We start from the raw sequence: 11,463 nt of genomic DNA, 5'->3' as shown, positions 1-11,463 counted from the left end.
GCCCTTCCTGGGATAGGCAGTTTATATGCTCCTAGAAGAGTTTTGTGGATCCCACAGGGACAGAACCAGCTTCTTTTCTAAACATCTTTGTGTTTACTGTCTCCTTTCCTGATGACATGTGAATGTTCAGAGAATACAGGGCCCTGACTTTTCCTTGGTAGAAAAAGTATTGTAGGTATTTCAGGGAAGGTTTGGTCGATTGTTGGTTTGTTTGGTTTCCTTACGTTCTCCAAAGTGTACCAAACCTCCATTTGGGACACCATGCCCCAAAGAGACACCAGGGAGAATTGGCAACATCTTATTCCAACTTTTGTTAAAATTGTATCTCCAGACCCCAGGTTATTCCTAGACTTATTGAAACTCAAGGGTGGGACCTGGAACTCAAACTTCTTCAGAGTCTCTCAGGCACACTGATCTTTAAGAAACGTATGGTATTTTCTGGAAAGCTTTATTCTTTCTACCCTAGCATCAGATTTCTCTTTATTCTTTCCCCACCCACCCTCCATAGTGAGATACCTACAATGCTTCCTCTACTAAATCTGTCTTTCAGTTCACTAGTAAGTCCATGTTGGCAAATTTGGTCAACTTGGGGACCTGACTTATTTGACCATTGACTGTGTTGGGTACCCTTTTCTTCTTAGAACACTCTTTCCTGCATCACTTGGCTCTTCTGTTCCTCCCCCACTGACCTCTCCTTCATTGACCAGCTGATTTTTCCAACCCCTAAATGCTGGATTCTGTTCTCTTTAGTATGGCTTCTTCCTAGGTAACCTCCTTCAGTGTCATGGCTCTATGTGCTAACCGTACATATTAGAATCCCAAATTCCTGAACACTAACAGTTTTCTCAGCATCTACGCACACATATGCCACAGGCATCTCAAACTTAACTGTCTAGAGGAGAACAGTTATTCAAAACCCCTTGCACAAACATATTCCTTCCATAGTGATTTGTCAGTAAATGTTAGAGTCCAGTTGCTTAGGTCAAAAACCAAATGTGTCTTTGATTCTGTTTTCTTCATAGCCCACATTCGATCCATCAAGTTAACACTTCCATCTTCCAAACACATCTTGAACTGAACAACTTAGCATGATTCTCCCTGTGATGACTTCAATTGAAGTAATAGTCATCTATTCTACTAGCCTCCAGCTAGTCTCCTTGCATCTGCTCCTGCCCCTCACCCCTGTGGTTCACAGCAGCCAGAAGGATCCTTTTGAGATTTATGGGAGATTGTTTTAATGCCTCACTCAAGTCTCACTACATTTGTTCTCTAGTTCACTGGGAACAAATGACACAGTTTTTACCAGAACTTTGAGGCTATTATTATCTCTTTCTTTCCTCCACTGCATCTCTACACTGTAGCCACTGGCCTCCGTGCTCTCTCTGAAGTCCTCAAAAACTTTTGTACTTGTTCTGCCTAGAATGAACCTCCAAAGTTTGTCACCTGGTATAGTTCCCTTATTTTCTTCAGGTGTTTTTCCAAAGTCTCTTTACTGTGCCTTCCTCCAGCATTCTTCCCCCACACACATACACTCCTCTACTTCATCTGTTCCTTTTACTCTTCTCTAGTTAGTTATTCCATATAATCCTTTCCTCTACTTTTTTTTTTTTACTGTCTCTCATCCATAAAAATGTAACCTCTAGGAGGGTAGGGACCTCTGTATACTGACTGTACTCCCCAGATTTGGAAGAGTGTCTGAACATAATCCATGTATTTGTAGAATACTTGGATTTGGCCATATTTATATTGTTATTGTTAATATTTCAAGAGAACAGTGGATGGCAATAGGGCTAACAAATAAACAAATCCCTGGTACTATAAGCCAGTGATTGGCAGAGTGGTTCCCAGATCAGCAGCATCAGAATTGCCTGGGAGCTTGTTAAAGATGCACATTCTTTGGTTTCATCCCACACATACCCACTGAATCAAACCCTGGGGCTGGGGCCCAATAGTCTGTGTTAATCAGCCCTCCAGGTTGATTCAGTGGAACCAATGGGAACCATTAGTGGAAGCAAGCAAGTGTTGTCCTCCCAGGGCGATGCTATAAGCCAGTTCAAGTGCACTAACCTCTAGAAATGATTTCAGACTCTAATAGTGGGTAACACTGCTGATTTTTACCCCCTGACACCTATTATTTGTAGACCCTGTGCTAGGTGCTAGCACAGCAAAGAATTTATATTGCAGCTCTCCAGAAAAAGCAAGGAGCCTGTCTTCTCTGGGTCCCAGTATAGCTTTGTGAAGTAATAGATAAAATCAGAACATCACTGGCCAGATTTTGAAGGGCATTGATAATAATAGACTCAGGAGACCATGAGGTACTGTAGTGAGTGAAATGCTCTTTTGTGATCCAGTAGTTGGGTGAAAAGAAAGGTGCAAAAGTACAGAACATTAATGCAGTGGGCACATTGGTTAATTCCTGCAGTGTTTTGATGTCATTTGAATTGAGTTATAGTCCATGGCTTTCCAAAGCCAAATTTATTCCACATAGAATAGCTGGGGTTGTAATTGAGACAGTAGGCCTCCATCAATGCAAGAAGAGAGGTTGAAATGATAAGTTGGCTAACTTGTCATTTATATTTTTATGGTATCTTCTGTGTATGTCCCATCTTCTGTTACGCTGACAAATAACATGTTACTGAATTGTGTAACTGAATTGTGGACACATTGAATTAGTTTTCATTTCTACCTTGGGAGAAAAAAAATCCTGCAACTCACATAAGTGCAGCTTTGTTTCCTTTTTGACTTAAATTAAGTCCTTCATTTGGCTAATATGTATTTATCTCCAACACTGCTGTAAAAATAATATTTAAAAAATAATATGGGCTTCTTAGAAATACAATGATCACTTTTTTAACTTAAAAACCATAATTCTCTTGATCTTTTACTCAAAAAAAGTAAATAAAAGTAAAGCACCTTTGTCAAATCTAATTAAAAAGTGCTAACTTGTATAAATTCATATTATTTATCAGAGCACAGAATGTGAGAATACAACTTATTTTCTACCCGTACCTTTTAGTAGGCACAGAAATCCAGGTGGAACCAAAAACAAATTTAGATGTACAACCGCTATGAATCTGAAAGTTCATTTGTTGGCTTTGTATTATGGTTTTGCATATAGTTAAGTATTCCCCCAATCACCAGAGAACTTGTTAGAGAGGCACATTCTTAGGCTGCATCCTACACCCACTGGATTTGGGTGGGATTGGCGACCAACAGTCTGTGTTAATGAGCCAAATGGGTGAGGAGGGCTGTGGTGGTGGGAGTCATTCTACCATTGGTCTCCATCTCACCAATATAGAATCCACTTTGAAGGATGCACTTAAAAATCCACTTTCAGTTAGCTGTGAGAGGATAATTTGGAGACACAGTGTAAAATATGCTGAACTGAGCAATAAGACTATTTCTTAAGGCTGTTACCATCTGACCCTTAACAAATTACTAACCTGTAATCTGAACATTACTTTTCTACATTGAAATGTTGACCTTGACTCAAAGACATTATAAGGATCTAATGGGGATGGATGTGGAAGCACTTTGGAAAACTGTAACAACACAATTCTACAGTTAATCAATAAAGTAATATCGAGATGTTAAATTCCCCAGTATTTCACTGCTTGTCATCTTTTCAAAAGAATTGGTGAACCCTTATTTTATCACTCACAACATAGACTAAGCTTCCCAAAATATGGTGTTTTTAAATAGAATAAGAATCCATTTCTTTTTTATGTGAAAAGCTAAAGGGAGACTGAAAGATTAGTGAACAGGTGTCCTAAGAATAATCACCTGCATCCTCGATGTGCAGGTGATGCCTCTGGGCCAAAGGTTGTCATCACCTGGCCAGGTGTCAGAGAAGAGTGTAAAATAGGTGTGCCCCTTGTCTTTAGTTTGGAGATTCCCTGGATGTTGCACATACCATTTCTTCTCACATCCCATTGACTTGATTTCAATCACATGTTCATCCCTTGCAGAACAGGAGGCGGGAAACATCTTTAGCTTGGGAACCATGTATCTAACTGGTGAATGATGCAAAATGAATTTCAAATAAATAAAGGAGCTGGGCACAGTGATGTACGCCTATAATTCCAGTGGCCTGGAGGCTGAGACAGGAGGATAGAGAGTTTAAAGCCAGCTTCAGCAACAATGAGGCATAAGCAACTCAGTGAGATCCTATCTCAAAATACAAAATAGGGCTGGGGATGTGAATCAGTGGCTGAGTGATCCTGAGTTCAATCTCTGGTAACCACCTCCACCAAAAAAGAAAAAAAAAGAAGAAGAAGAAGAAGGGAAAATACAAGGGACAGATATGCAGTGCTCAACAAATTAAAATGTGTTTCACAATTAAAACTTGCTAGGATGTGTCTATAGTTTGATTTGCAGTAATAGGCTTCTTGATGCCAAATAGTCGGCAATATAGCTTTTCAATGGACACATATAGGTCTATATTCAGTTACTGGTAATTCATATTGATAAAATTTTCATCTATGAAAGTCTACGGAGATTTGTTGTCACTCTGTGGGATCTGCTAGTCATTATTCTATCAGTTGCTACTCCATTTGATAGCAAGTTTGGGTTGTGATGATTTTCATGGTTTTAAATTTTTGATAGACCCCGATGGCTCTGCTATGAATGAACAATGAATATAAATCTTCAGGATTAAAATATTGAAAAAGCACATTTTTGTTGTTTTATGGAATTGTCAATAGCTTGTTTTTGGGTGCCATTCTGGGTTTGTATTAATAGATGGAAGTTAGTACATAGTAATTTTAGGAACTGTTGTGATAGTATAATAAAGTAGGACCTATATATTTGGCTATTGTCCCCCCATTCCTGGCAAACATGTCTTAAAAATTTGAAGTAAAAATTTTTTGTCCTGATATTTTGTCTTTGACTTCTGGTGTTAGCACAGAGCTCCTGAATCTCTTGGCGTTTCTAGGGTGGTAAGGTACATCTTATTCTAATAAAACGCTCTCAGCAGGCTCAGGATGGAGCTGGTTGCAGGAAGAAACAGCCACGGGATTAGAAGGCTAGAACCTTCAGCCTGGCCCCACAATCTCAAGGGTAAGGAGAGGGATTAAAATTGAGTTGAAGCCGGGCATGGTGATGCATGCCTGTAATTCCAGCAACTCTGGAGGCTGAGGCAGGAGGATCACAAGTTCAAGGCCAGTCTCAGCAGCTTAGCAACTCAGTGAGACATTGTCTTAATATAAAAATAAATCAACAAATAATGGACTGGGGTTGTGGCTCAGTGGCAGAGCACTTACCTAGCATGTGTGAGACACTGGGTTCAATTCTCAGCACCACATATCAATAAATAAAATAAAGGTCCATTGGCAACTAAAAAAAAATATTTTTAAAAAAGGGTGTAGGAGTGTGGTTCAGTGGTAGAGTGCCTCCGGGTTCAATCCCCTTCAAAAAAAAAAAAAAAGTTGTGTTCATACCCATGGCAGATAAGGTAACCAAGTATGCCTGCATAACAAGTCTTCCATTAAAAACTGGAAAGAACCAGGTCTGGGCAGTTCCCAGCATCCCAATATGTGATAGTTCCTGGGGGGGGGTAGCATGCCAGGAAAAGATATGTATGAAAGATCCTCTCATACCTCACCCTATGCTTCTCTTCATCTGGCTGTTCATTTCTATCCTTTGGGGTGTCATTCATATTAGATGAACATAAGTAAAGGGCTTCCCTGAGTTTTGTGAGCAGCTAAATCAATTTAATTGGACCTAAAATGCGTAGTGGGAACCTGGATTTATATAGGTGTCCAGACAAAAGTTTGGGTGGAAGCCATTACTTGTGATTGACATCTGATGTTGGGGACAGTCTGTGAAACTGAGCCCTCGACTTGTAGGATCTGATGCTATCTTGAGGTAGACTGTGTCAGAATTGAATCAAATTACAGGATACTCAGCTGGTATCTGCTGGAGGATTGTTTGGTTGATATATAGGGGAAAATTCCCACACATCTGGTATCAGAATTGTTTTCTCGAGTGATGTATGAGACTAGATAGATAAACACTGCCTTCTTATATCTTTATGACTGCATAATTTCTTTATGATCATTATAACCACAATTAAAAAGTTCTAAAGGACAAGACTCATAGAAACATAATCTCATTCTCCTGTATTTTGAGTGTGATGGTGTCCAGCTAGTCATTTTACTTGTTCATTTATTTAACACAACTTTGAGAGCTGTGATGTTTCAAGTGCTATGATAGGTGTTGAAGTACCCACAAATGAAGGAAGATACTCTTTGCAGAATGTTTTGGCATATCCACAGGGACATGTTTAGCAAAGCTAGACACACAGGTTTTCACCTTGAGAGGGTGACCTAGCACAGAGACATATATTTGGGTGATAAGTGAAATTCTGGTGGACAATGGAGTTTTCCATAAGAAAGTGAAAGATAACCTAGAATGGAACCTCACTCCTGATGCAGGGCCACAAGGAATGAAGAAGACTCAGATCTCATAGCGGTAGGAGACACTTTCAGGGAATACCAAGATGACAAGAATAGAATTTAAAATGTCAAGGGCAGCAGGAACTACTCATAAGATAAAAACCAAGCAAAATCATGAGATTCCACTTTGTGGAGGCCATTAGTAGTTCTCATAGAGAAGTTGCACCTAAAGGTCTCCAGTGGAAGCAAGGTTATAGTTGCTTGAATAGGGAAGAAGAATTAAAGATGGCTAATGGCGAAAGAATGGCAGTGGAATTAATCTGTTAAAACCAGGGCTCATGAATTGATTTGTTTGTGGTGTTTAACAAGCAGTGTTGCCTGCTTGGATGAATTTATGTTGGCACAGATGCTGGTTAAGATTGAGACACCTTTCTATTTATTACCTTGCCTGTGTAATTCCCAGTGTGGGTATGTTCTTCTTTTTTTGTGTTTGCCGCGCAGATGTACCTTTTCATTAAGATGACAAAATAATTTTTCGAGGGCAGCATCACTTGTTATGGTAGTTAGTCATTTCCTAATTGTGGAAATTCCTGTATCTAATGATGTTTCTGTTGGTTTGAACAGCTGGCCTCCTTGTTGCTTCTTTGCCGAAAGGTGAATTGGGAATTCTCCATTAGTAGTCATAAGATTGCTTTCAGAATTTCACAAGCTTGCCATAAATTATGCTGATTATAATATGAGGATTATTTGGAGGGATTTTGGATATCTATAAGGTTTGATAGACTATTGTATTTCAAATTGCCCTTCCAATGAATGACACCTCAGAATTTTGCCTCATTGGGATTCATTTTTAATGAGCCTCTCTCAGAAGTGACCTGTTTTAGACAACAGGAGGTTCACTTTAAATGCTGCACTTACATGCAGTTTTCAGTGTATCTATAAACCTCTAATCACTTTAAATGTTTCATATTGATTGCCCTGAAACCCTTGCATAAAGAGAAATGAAAGGCAAACTTTCTGAAATGTATTTTTAAAATGATTCTAATTTTCAGAATTTCTAGTCAAGGAACAAATAGATGTCTCTTTAATGCTGTACCTTTTATAAAAAAAAAATTAAAACATATAAATGTGCCTTGGTATAACTTGATGTTCCTCGCCTCCTTAATCCCAGCTTTAGTGGAATGTTTTTTTATCAGAACATGGACAAGGGCAAGAAGAAAGAGGTTCATTGTTTCAAATACCAGCTTAGCTGTAGAATAATATAAAGGAAATTGCTTTATTGTCATATTGTAAATCCAGCTTTCTACAATTTAATTATAATCAAATGTTTGTGAACATTATTTCTGGAGGTGTATTTCTCCAAATAGCATTCATCATCTAAAAAATGTTTATAGTGCACATATAGAATTTTAAAATTATAGAAATAGAAGCATACAGAAGAAAATTTAATTTATACTACAATACACAGTGTGCTTTTTAAAACCTTTATATACATTTCCTGAATTGTGATAACATGTATATGTAGTTTTACCTTCAACTTCCATTTCATATTTTATTGAATGTTTTGCTTTATATATTGCTAGTTATTAAAGAATTCTAATTCTTAATGAAGCATGCTTTATTTTAATCATTTTAGAAACAGATACACCCAGGTTTTTCAAATTTCACATATATTTTGAACATCATTTCCTTTATCTGATTATTTCCTCAGAATTTTTTTTAGACCTAAACCTCTAGATCAAAGGTACATATACATTTTAAATTCACAAAATGCAAAACCAAATTGCTTTCCCCAATTGTGCAAATGTAGCCAAAGCACATCTTTGTACTTTCTCTTTTTTTGTTACCAAGTACAAAACAATTTTTGTCCCTATGTATGAAGAAACTTCTCTTTCCCTGCTCTGATCCTCCCTCTTCCCATCACAGACAAAGATGTGGATTCTATATCTTCTGAGATACTTATGTTTAATTTTATAATCTATTAAACAATGGCTTAACTACTTTCAACCCTTCCCTTTATATTGTGAATCCCATATCAATTCATTGATCAGATATTGGATGTGTGCATAAACACACACATATCTGGTATGTGTTTTTTATTCGTCACTTAGGTATTTGATATGCACCCAGATACCTTTAAAATATGCATGTTTATCTCTAAATGTTTAATTAAAGAAGCAGGTTCTGTACTTTCTGAGTTCATGAATACCTAAGAATGTCCCTCTTTTTTTTTTATATAGAAGCTACTTGTTTTAAAATAATATTTTGAGTTTCTCTGTATAGTTAACTTCAATGGGTATTAGGGTTGGCCAGGAGCTATTGAGCCAACTCTTCTTAATCCTTGCTTAGAAACCTCTTAGGATGTTTGCAGCCTTGTTTTTAATTTTTTCCCTCACAGTTTTAGAGAGCTCTCATGCCAGTGGATGTGTGGACTGTCCTCCATTAACTCTACTGAGATTCTGATGAGCCTTATTTATGCACATAAATGAGCCCTTTGTTTTCTATCCTAAAATGTTTGTTAATTATCTGTTTACATTATAAATTTTACTAAATACTCAAAAGGTGTGATTGTTAAGCAAGCCTGTATTTTCTGCTCTTTCATTGGTCATCTCTATTCATTTTCATCTTTATCCTTTATTTCTTGATTTAGTAGTATAATGTTTATTTTGCACAGAATTGTGTGTCATCATTGTTGACTCTCCTATTCCTATCTAATGAGAGTTTTGTAATTTTCAGGAAAGTCAATAGAAAAATATATTCCTCAAGTTAGTAACAGTAACATTAATAAAGTTTGTGCTCTGAGAGAGAGAGAGAGTTAGGCAAAGCAAGCCTTGGGAAACTGACATTTTTCATCGATGATATGTTGCAAATAATATATAATGACAATAGAAAAAAATGTAGATCATTTTTTAAAATTTCTAGATTATAGGAGACTTAATTTTCACTGACTGAGTTATGCACATGCTAACTTATTGCATAGAAATTAGTAATGGAAGGTTAGTGAATATGTACTTGATCTGGTCTTGGTTGGGAGTTTGATTTGTTTCCAAATGAGATACTGGGAAGTAGACTTTATTCAAAGTGAAAATTTCAGTATCAATAAGCCAAAACCCATTGCCTATACGTGTCTAAAGCATCACTTTGTGGTGGGGAGAGTCATCTCATAATAAAAATAAGAAGCAGATTTCAATTATGTTACCACAGTTTGTTTCCTTAATTCTTAGCCCACCCTGCTCCCTCTAAATTTTGTTTCATTTTGTTATCTTTGCTGCTCATTCCAGTAATCTTAAATCTGATTCTGCCCATCTCGGTATTTTTTAAAACTTTCTGCACATGTCAGAGAGACCATGTCTTTCTAGACACTAATAAACATGTGAAGGGTCTTTCTAAAACAACAACAAAAAAAAAACTTTTATATTTTCTTGTCAATGGTTGTCTGACTCACACCCTTTCTTGTGACTGAGAGTGATGATCTTTCTCTTGTCCTTTGTTAGTTTTCATGGTTCTGTGTTGTGACTTTTCTATTTGTTCTGAAATGATTGGTCCAGCACTCTTACCTCCCTGTGCTTTTGATATTCTGGAATGTTGGAGTCTATTCTTCAGTAGGTACTTGGTACCAAAGTTCTAATAGTAGCCACTGAGCCCTAAGCATTTTACTTAGTGTGACTAGAGCCCCAGGGTACACCATTGCCTGCCCTAGTGCCACCCCACCATTATTTTTCTTGGAGTTAATCTCCAAATAGATGGACAAAATTCCCACTGGGAGTACTCCTGTCATAATCTTATAGAATGAAAAGGATTTCTCATGAGTTATCTAACTTTTATAATTCAGGGACCAGAAATAGTAAACGTATCAGGGGAAATCCTAAATTCTTTTAGGTGGGGGAGGAATGGTTTCACGTAGCAAAAAGTACACGTGAACATCATCTTTTTTCCCCTTTTCATATCTGTTAGCCTTATGTGTGTAGGTGGGTAGGAGGGGCAGGTAATAAGCTATACCCAAATATTTAAACAGGTAAACTATACTAGGTGTTAGAAATAGGAGTGCTATAGATGAAAAGAAAACTGCAATGGGGAATGGAGAATCCATAATCTTACTTTCCCATTATTAAGTGTTTTTAAGATTTGTCTTCATAGTTATTTTTATGAAAAACTGGATAAAGCCAGTTTAAACAGAATCAGCTTATATTGTTATTTGAAATAGCTTTTAGAATGCAATCCGGTGACAACTACATTTAATGATCGGAAATCTGTATTATTTGACATAACAAGGCAAAACAAGACTTGGGAAACATTATCTATGAAAGTTTTTATAGATAATGTGTTGCAAATACTGTACAATGACACCAGGAAGATTGTAGATGAGTTTTCTTTTCTAGATTATAGGAGGCTTAGTTTTCACCAACCAAATGGTACACATATGAACTTAGCGCCATATAAATTAGTAATGGAAGAAGGATTAGTCAACTTGATGTGAAAGAGTAACTGCGTTTCTCAGGAAGTAAGAAAATAGTTTACTCTGAGTCAAATACAAGCAGGAACGTGTATTCAAGTTACCCAAAGTGCCATTTTGAACAGTAGAAGAGGATACATGAGTTTTTATAGTCACAAAACAAAAGAAAAACATAAACCAGAACATTCACCAAATACATTAGTAGGGCAGCAGGTAGGTGAACTGTAGCAAAGTGGGGGCCATCTGTCCCATGGCTTTCAGATGTTACCTACAGCATTCTTTGCTCTAAGGCTGGTGTACAATACAGGCTTCCTAAGCTTAGGAATATATCCTGAGATTTTTTTTTTTTACTCTAATAGTCACAAGATGTTAAGTCACATACAAAAGTTAAGGTGAATGGCTATTAAAAGGCCTGAGATAGTCCAAGGATAATTTTGGCCCTTGACCTACAACATTCCTTGTTTCCATAGTTGCAATTTTATTAGTCAGCCAAGGTCAGTCTGCAGGATCTTTAATACAGATGCAGCTTCTTCAGAGAAGCTGTACACTTAAAATTCTTGAAGTTTGGTAAAAGAAGAAAAATAAACAATACCCTCATCTTGTAAAGTGACTGCT

At 37.2% G+C, this 11,463-nt stretch overlaps 1 protein-coding gene across 10 annotated transcripts in view; it reads left to right on the top strand.

Moving 5' to 3' along the window:
* Nckap5 (NCK associated protein 5) overlaps positions 1-11,463 on the top strand; it is a 953,350-nt gene that overhangs the window by 331,394 nt on the left and 610,493 nt on the right. Inside the window, exon 1 of one of the 10 annotated variants that reach the window (XM_048810456.1) lies at positions 6,203-6,213. The exons of the other annotated variants lie outside the window; for them this stretch is intronic. The gene's annotated coding sequence lies outside the window, so the exon portion shown is untranslated. Of the gene's footprint in view, positions 1-6,202; positions 6,214-11,463 lie in introns of those variants that run through there. 10 annotated transcript variants of the gene reach the window in all.

Source organism: Marmota marmota, unplaced genomic scaffold, assembly GCF_001458135.2.
Source record: "Marmota marmota marmota unplaced genomic scaffold, marMar, whole genome shotgun sequence".
Classification (NCBI taxonomy): Eukaryota; Metazoa; Chordata; class Mammalia; order Rodentia; family Sciuridae; genus Marmota; species Marmota marmota.
This window is presented reverse-complemented; position numbering and strand designations above follow the sequence as displayed.